This window comes from Propithecus coquereli, unplaced genomic scaffold, assembly GCF_000956105.1.
Source record: "Propithecus coquereli isolate 6110/MARCELLA unplaced genomic scaffold, Pcoq_1.0 Scaffold397, whole genome shotgun sequence".
Classification (NCBI taxonomy): Eukaryota; Metazoa; Chordata; class Mammalia; order Primates; family Indriidae; genus Propithecus; species Propithecus coquereli.
The window spans coordinates 72,410-80,451 of record NW_012149696.1 but is presented as its reverse complement, the minus strand read 5'-3'; positions in this window follow the sequence as shown (position 1 = coordinate 80,451).

Below are 8,042 nucleotides of genomic sequence, written 5' to 3'. Positions count from 1 at the left end.
GTTTAAGTCTGTTATCCATCTTGAATTGATTTTTGTGAGAGGTGAGAGGTGGGGGTCTAGTTTCAGTCTTCTGCATGTAGCTTTCCAGTTTTCCCGGCACCATTTATTGAAAAGAGATTCTTTTCCCCAGTGTATATTTTTGTCAGCTTTGTCAAAGATTAGCTATCAGTTCTTTCATTCAACTCCTGTGTCTCTTTAACATACCCCCATCAATGTGTTTGTTCTTTTTGTTGATATTTTAAAACTGTTTTTTTTTAGCACTTCCTTACTTTCTGTCATTGTAGGATGCTCCAGACTCATCTTGTATATTTCCTTCTCCCATCCTAGGGTTAACCATTTTCCAAGGGGACCTGGTTCCTCACACTGGAGCAAGGTGTTAGAAACTAAAACCTAGATTCCAGATATGCTGACTGCTAATAGGATGTCATTGCTTATTGGCCCTTTCAGCTTAAAGAGTTAGAATTATATATATAAAATATACATATATTCTATGTATATATGTTATATATATGAGTGTTGTGTGTGTGTATATTTCCTGCTAGTGTATATACATATAACTATAAACATTTCTATATAAGCATATCTATATTAAAAGACACAGGAGTTCATCATTCATCCTTGGTCATTGTGTATAATTTATATATTTTTAGATTGAATTTTTTAGTATTTTGCCGAGAATTTTTGCATCTATATTTATGAGAGATATTGATCTGTAGTATTCCTTTCTTTTAATATCTTTAACTGGTTTTAGTATTAGGGTAATGCTTTCCTCATCGAACAAGTCAAGATGTATTCTCTCTGCTTTTATTTCATGGGATAGTTCGTTGAAAATTGGTATTCTTTATTCTTTAAATGTTTAGTAGAATTCACAAATGGTACCGTCGAGGTATGCTCCTTCCTTTTTGGGAAGATTAGTGATTTAATTTTCTTAATAGAGATGGGCTGTTCAGGTTGTGTACTCTCCTTATGTGGATCTTGATACTATGTGTCATTCAAGGAATTTGTCCATCTTATCTGATGTATCTAATTTGTGGATAGAGTTTAATAGACTCCTTTTTTATGATTAAAGAATTCATTATATTTCTTTTTTTTCTTTTTTTTATTTCAGCATATTATGGGGGTACAGATGTTTAGGTTACATGTGTTGTCCTTGGTTCCCCATATATATATAAAATAAAAAGAATTCATTAAATCATACATATTAATAACATATTAATAACCACATTAGCCTAAAATAATGTAAAAACACTCCATAATTGTGCAATGAACAGTTTAAAATATTTTGTTCTAGTGGTTGAAAGGGTCAATATTGTATTCTTTCTGGAAGGTAAGTTGTATTGAACATTGTTAGCACTACCACCTATTAATAGTTTTCACAATCTCACAGACTCAAAGGAACATCGCTACATAAAACAATAGAACCCTTGTTCCAGGTGGGTGAGATAAAGAGGTAGGTCAGTAATATACAAGTTACAGTTACTAATAATCTGAGAAGACATTGATGTTAAGAAGATTCATAGTTTAAGATTATCTAAAAAATTTTACAAACTGCAAACCTGAAACTCATGATTTTTACACATATTTACTAAAAAACTAAGGAAAGTATGTATTAATTTTAAATAAAGTAACATGGATATAAGAATACATTTTTACTACCCTACAAAAAAAACTCCACAAAGTTCTACTGTATTATCAGAAAGATGTTATACTTAACAAAGACATCTTCTAATTAAGAAAAGATTCTGTAAGACAAACACTACCTTAGCAACTAAGGGAATGACTAGATCAAAGATGAATTAATTGCCCAATTTGTAGAGGGATGGCAGGAGTAAGAAAAAGAAAAATCTTAAGGAAACACTTACTGATAATTTCAAACTTTCTTCATCATCTTCAGAAATTAACCTTTTAAAATTATAAATGTGGAATTTTTACTCAGCTTAATTATTCTATGTATATTGTAGTATAAGTTAATATCCACTTCACATTTTGTCAAAATACTGTGTTTATCCTTTGATCATGTGAAATATTTCACACACTCCTCCTCAGTACAGTGAGGACTAGGAGCAGCATACTTCAGTAGAAAAAACAGACAGGTTCCATAAATGGGACCTGATAAAATTGAAAAGCTTCTACACAATCAAGGAAACTATCACGAGAGCAAACAGATGACCTGCAGAATGAGAGAACATATTCACATGCTACATATCTGATAAAGGGCTGATAGCTAGAATCTACATAGAACTCAGGAAAATCAGCAAGAAAAAAATCAAAGAACTCCATTAAAAAGTGGGCAAAGGACATGTACAGACACTTGTCCAAAGAAGACAAACTAATGGCCAAGAAACATATGAAAAAATGTACAAAATCTCTAATTATCAGGGAAGTGCAAATCACAACCACAATGAGATATCACTTAACTCCAGTGAGAATGGCTTTTACCAAAAAGTACCAAAACAATAAATGTTGATGTGCATTCAGAGAGATAGAAACACTCATACACTGCTGGTGGGACTGCAAACTAGTATAACCTCTGTAGAAAGTAATATAGAGATACCTCAAAGAGCTGAAAGTAGAATTACCATTTGATCCAGCAATCCCATTACCCAAAGGAAAAAAAGACATTCTATGAAAAAGACATCTTCACTAGAATGTTTATAGCAGCACAACTTACAATTGCAAAGATATGGAAACAACCCAAGTGCCCATCAGTACATGAGTGATTAATAAAATGTGTTATATGTATACCATGGAGTTCTACTCAGCCACAAAAACAATGGTGATTTAGCACCTCTTATGTTATCCTGGATAGAGCTAGAACCTATTCTACTAAGTGAAGTATCACAAGAATGGAAAAACAAGCACCACATGTACTCACCATCAAATTGGTATTAACTGATCAACACTTATGTACACACACAGTAGTAACATCATCGGGTGTTGGGCAGGTGGGAGAGGGGAGAAGGGCATGGGTATATTCACACCTAATAGATGCAGTGCTCCCTGTCTAGGGGATGGACACATTTGAAGATCTGACTCCAGTGGGGCAAAGACAATATATGTAGCCTAAACATTTGTACCCCCATAATATGTTGAAATAAAAAAAAGCAAAAAACAGACATGGATATGATTTCTTTTCAAAATCTCAGCAAAAGCGAATAAACTGTTAAAATTTTAAAACATGGATTCAAAGAGTTAAGTTGTTACACTTGTACCATTATTATATAGAACGCAATGGTATGTAATAAACATGTGTTTCAAATTATTGAATGCAGTAAATGGCAACATTTCATTAAAAAGCTGTTCTGCTTTAATTATCTGAAAACTAGTCAGAAAGTGTCTGCATTTCTTCATATCGGAAGCCTCAGTCTTCTTAAAGACAATGATCATTAAAATGGTTTAAAGCTTCGTGTTTCTGGTACACAATGGTACCAGAAACACTGGTACACAAAAACTTTCTGTTTCTGGTACACAAAAACTTCATTCACACGTTTTTTTGGCAACTCCATCTGAGTAAGACTGGAGCTATTGAAAAATAAGTGTTTAAGAAGGCTTGCCAATTAGTGCTCATTTATAATGGAATGTGAAAATTTTTAATTCTTATACTTTAAACAAACACTTTCAAATTACTGAATGATTAGCTCAAAATGCTTTGATGGAAAAAACTAATTGCAACAAAAACTTGACATTGAATGCCAATATTCCACTGTTTTTTGAGCAAAGAGTACAAAAATTCCAAGGAGCACAAAGCAAGGAATAAAACGTTCTGAAATTGACAACAGCAGGCATTTTCTCTCTTTCCTTGGTGCGTTGGGCAGAGAACTACTAGGATAGCTTCATCAAGCACTGTCCTGAGTCCCCACAACCCGAGCACTCCAGGTATTATATTATACAGCCCTCATCTCCTTAGCTATGGCTAATCTCCATGGATAGGTCATAGGAGTCAGCTTCTTCTACTTTTTCTTTCTTATTGTAATACGTCTTTATCATCTCTTAGATCTAGTTCTCATTAAGGTAATGGGAGTGTTGGGACAATGGTGCCGCACTTCAGGTTACCACTTTGCACAGACACTTTCAAATGATTCAAAACTCACAAAGCAAACACCTGTTTAAGGACAGTAAGGGGACATAATCTGGGGTCATCTTTATGCTCAGATGTATCCTATAAATCACTGGTTTTCCATCTACCAAAAAGTTGACAGAATAGTTGTCAAAGATAGTGGTGATACACTCTCCGTGAAACACACTGGAGTGTAACTGAGCAGCAGTCAAGTTTTACCTACGTATCCAGATCCCACCACCGCGTACTTGATGACTTGCATCTGGACTATTGAGGAATAAGTTACTAGGCTGGCTAAATCTAAAGCCCAAAGCTTCTCATTTATACTAACTGCTACTTGTCTGGCCAGATATTTAAGGACTAGCTCATTCCTATGAAATATTGTTTCTTTGAAAATGAAAGCCCCAGATTAAGAATAACTAACCTAAAATTCTCTACTGGCTGTCCAACATTGGGAGTTGCCTTTGTATCTCTATGGTACAGTTCTTTCATCTATCCAGTAAGTATCATATGATAAATATAGTTGTGAGTATAAAATAAGATTATATGTGTGAAGTGCTAAAAACAGTGCCTTGGTTGTGATAGTGTTCAATAGATAAAATTATTATAAATTTAGTTAGTACAAACTTTGGTTTCCCTTTCTTATTTTGTAGCCTGAAATATCTATTACTAATATTCTCCTGAAATTTAGTTGTAAAATCACCTGAAAAAAAAAATTACCAGACATTACTTCACTTGAAAGGAAATAGTTAATCCATGTGTAGTCATTTGTCCTTTCTACAGATCACAGAAATATTTTCTGTTTGCTCCCTTCAAGAAAGGACCAGGACAATCAACGCAATGTTATTTGGGTTTACAATGAAACCCTACGTCTTGGAGAACTCTAGGAGGGCTTCAGAGACTAAACTGAGATTTGTTCTTCAGAAATAAATAATCGGTGTGACATTTCTCACTCAATAACTGATTTTTCATAAGTTATATTCATTTATTCCTAGGATATGAATTCCCTGATTAAATAACAAGAATAAATCATTTACAGTTTATTTTGCTTAAAAAAAATGATTATTTCTCTGAGATCCAGTTGAGATTTTGTAGAGTTGTAAGTTTGGGAACAACTCATTACTTGTGAACGGATTTCAAAATTATAGTGACAGTATACTAAACTAGAATAGCAAATGCACACAGATTGACCTTTTTAGAGAGCATATGTATCATTGAAATGGTAATAAATCCACAGTATGTAAGCATTTAAAACATCAGACAGTGAAAAAAAGTATTCTAATCAAGTCTCTCCAAATCAGTTGAGAAGGCATGTAATGAAATTTCTTATCATTGTTTATGTTTTGTTAGGAATACACCTAGCATGATAAATTATTTTTCATATATAAAACACAGTCTGGTCAGGGCATTTGCCTGCCCTGAAGAAAAAGGTTAACCTACTGCTACTTAAGTAACTAATGTTCTCAGGTCCAATGGTACATAAAATTGTCTGTGACCTCTTCAGGCTAAAAAAGAAAAAGAAAAGAAGAAAACAAACAAAAAAATGGTATAAATTTATTCTACTTAAACTAAATGCACTAGTTTTATGTACCATTATGTACCTAGTTTTATGTACCATTATTTATAAACTACGGCCTAAATCTTAGTTTATTTTACTCTATTTTATTTTAAAAGTCTTTAATAGTACAAAGGCACCTGCTAAGGTATATGTGTATGAGTTTTTAATTTTTTTTTAATTTCAAGATATTAAAGGGTACAAATGTTTTAGGTCACATGGATGGCTTTTGCAATGCTTGAGTCCAAGCTATAGCTGTGGCCATCACCCAAATAGAGTTCATTGTACCTAACGGTAGGTTGTACCTAGCGGTATGTTCATTGTACCTAACAGTAGATTTTTGTCCCTCCCCTCCACACACCTCCCCCTGCTTGATTTTCACTGAGTTTTCCTTCCTTCTGTGCACATGTTGCTCATCAGTTAGTTCCAATTTAATAGTGAGTGTATGTGGTGTTTGTTTTTCCATTCTTGAGGTACTTCACTTAGGATAATGGTCTCCAGTTCCATCTGGATTGTTACAAAAGGCATTAATTCATCTTTTTTTATGGCTGAGTGGTACTCCATGGTATACATGTACCACATATTATTAATATACTCATGAATTGGGCACTTGGGTTGATTATACATCTTTTCAATTGTGAATTGTGCTGTAATAAACATTCAAGTGAAGATGTCTTTTTGATGAGAAGTCTTCTTTTCCTTTGGATAGATACCCAATAGTGGGATTGTTGGATCAAATGGTAGATCTACTTTTAGCTCTTTGAGGAATACTCATAGTAATTTCCATAGGGGTTGTACTAGTTTGCAGTCCCATCAACAGTTTATCAGAAGTCCTCTCTCTCTGCATCCATGCCAGCATATATTGTTTTTGGACTTTTTAATAAAAGCCATTCTATCTGAGGTAAGGTGATATCTCACTGTGGTTTTAATTTGCATTTCCCTGATGACTAGTGACATTGAGCACTTTTACATATGTTTATTGGCCATTTGTCTTTATTCTTTTGAGAAGCTTCTGTTTATATCTTTAGCCCACTTCTTAATAGGCTTGTCTAGTTTTTTTCTTGCTCGTTTGCTTGAGTTCTTTGTAAATTCTGTATATTAGCCCTTCATTGAATGTAACTTGTGAATATTTTCTCCCATTCTGTAGGTTGTTATTTGCTTTCTTAATTGTTTCCTTAGCTGTGCATAAATTTCTTAGTTTAATCAAATCCCATTTATTGATTTTTGTTGTTGCCATGACTGCCATTGGGGTCTTAGTCATGAATTCTTTGCCTACGCTGATATCTAGAAGAGTTTTTCCTATGTTCTCCTCTAGAATTTTTATGGTTTCAGGCCTTAGATTTAAGTCTCTCATCCATCTTGAATAAATTTTTGTGATTGGTGAGAGGTAGGGGTCCTGTTTCATTCTTCTGAATGTGGCTATAGAATTTTGTCAGCACCATTTATTGAATGGGCTTCTTTTCCTTAGTGTATGTTGTTTTCTGCTTTGTTGAAGATCCGTTGGTATGTGTATGTGCGTTTGTGTGTGGTGTAGCTTCTTAGAATCCCAGATTAAAGTAAACTATAACATAAATGATGTTGCCTTAGAATGTGCAATTAATTGCTGGCCAATTGACACCAATTACCCTTTGTGACAGCACTACAATTTATTTTTATCATAATTATTTTATGAAACCTAGTGTTCTAGCCATTTCCACATATTTCACTTTACCCTTTAACATAAGTGGCCAGAATCAGATTCTGTAACTTATATCCAAAGTACCACAACTAATACAAAATCTTCCAAAATTTATTGTCCATGTAGATTCTATTACATTATGGAATTCAGGCAATTGTGACACAAAAAGGAATTTTATAAATCAAAATAGTGTAATAATTTCCTCAGAATATGCCAAGTCTTAACACCTAGATTTGTATCACAGTACACACATCAATTAGTACCAACACGTCTTATCTTTCCAGGATATTTTTTTCTTATTATTGCTTGATTTAAAGCATCAACAAGAAGTTCAGTATTGTAAATTGGGTATATGACATTATCTAAATTGTACGTGTTATTGCCTACAGGGATGTGAGCAATTGTGTGCTAATCTAAAGCAATTAGTTTGGATACGAAAATGAACTATAGGAATAGCAACAACAAAAATCGCTTGTGCGTTTGCAACTTTTGTGCTTTGAATAGAAAACTGCAAACATAAAGAATAGAAGGTTTCAAAGTTCCTCTTATGATTTAGCCCAATTCTATCTGATTTTTAATTATTTTTATGAACTGTTAAACTCTTGGTAGCCTGCCAATCAATAGTCTTCAAGTGTTACTGCTTACAGAAAATAAAAATCAATAGAGAAGTAAGTAAATTGCTTGGAGAAACTACAGGAAAATTATTGTCTCTTCAATTTTCTTATCAATTAAGAAGTCATTGCTTAATCAAA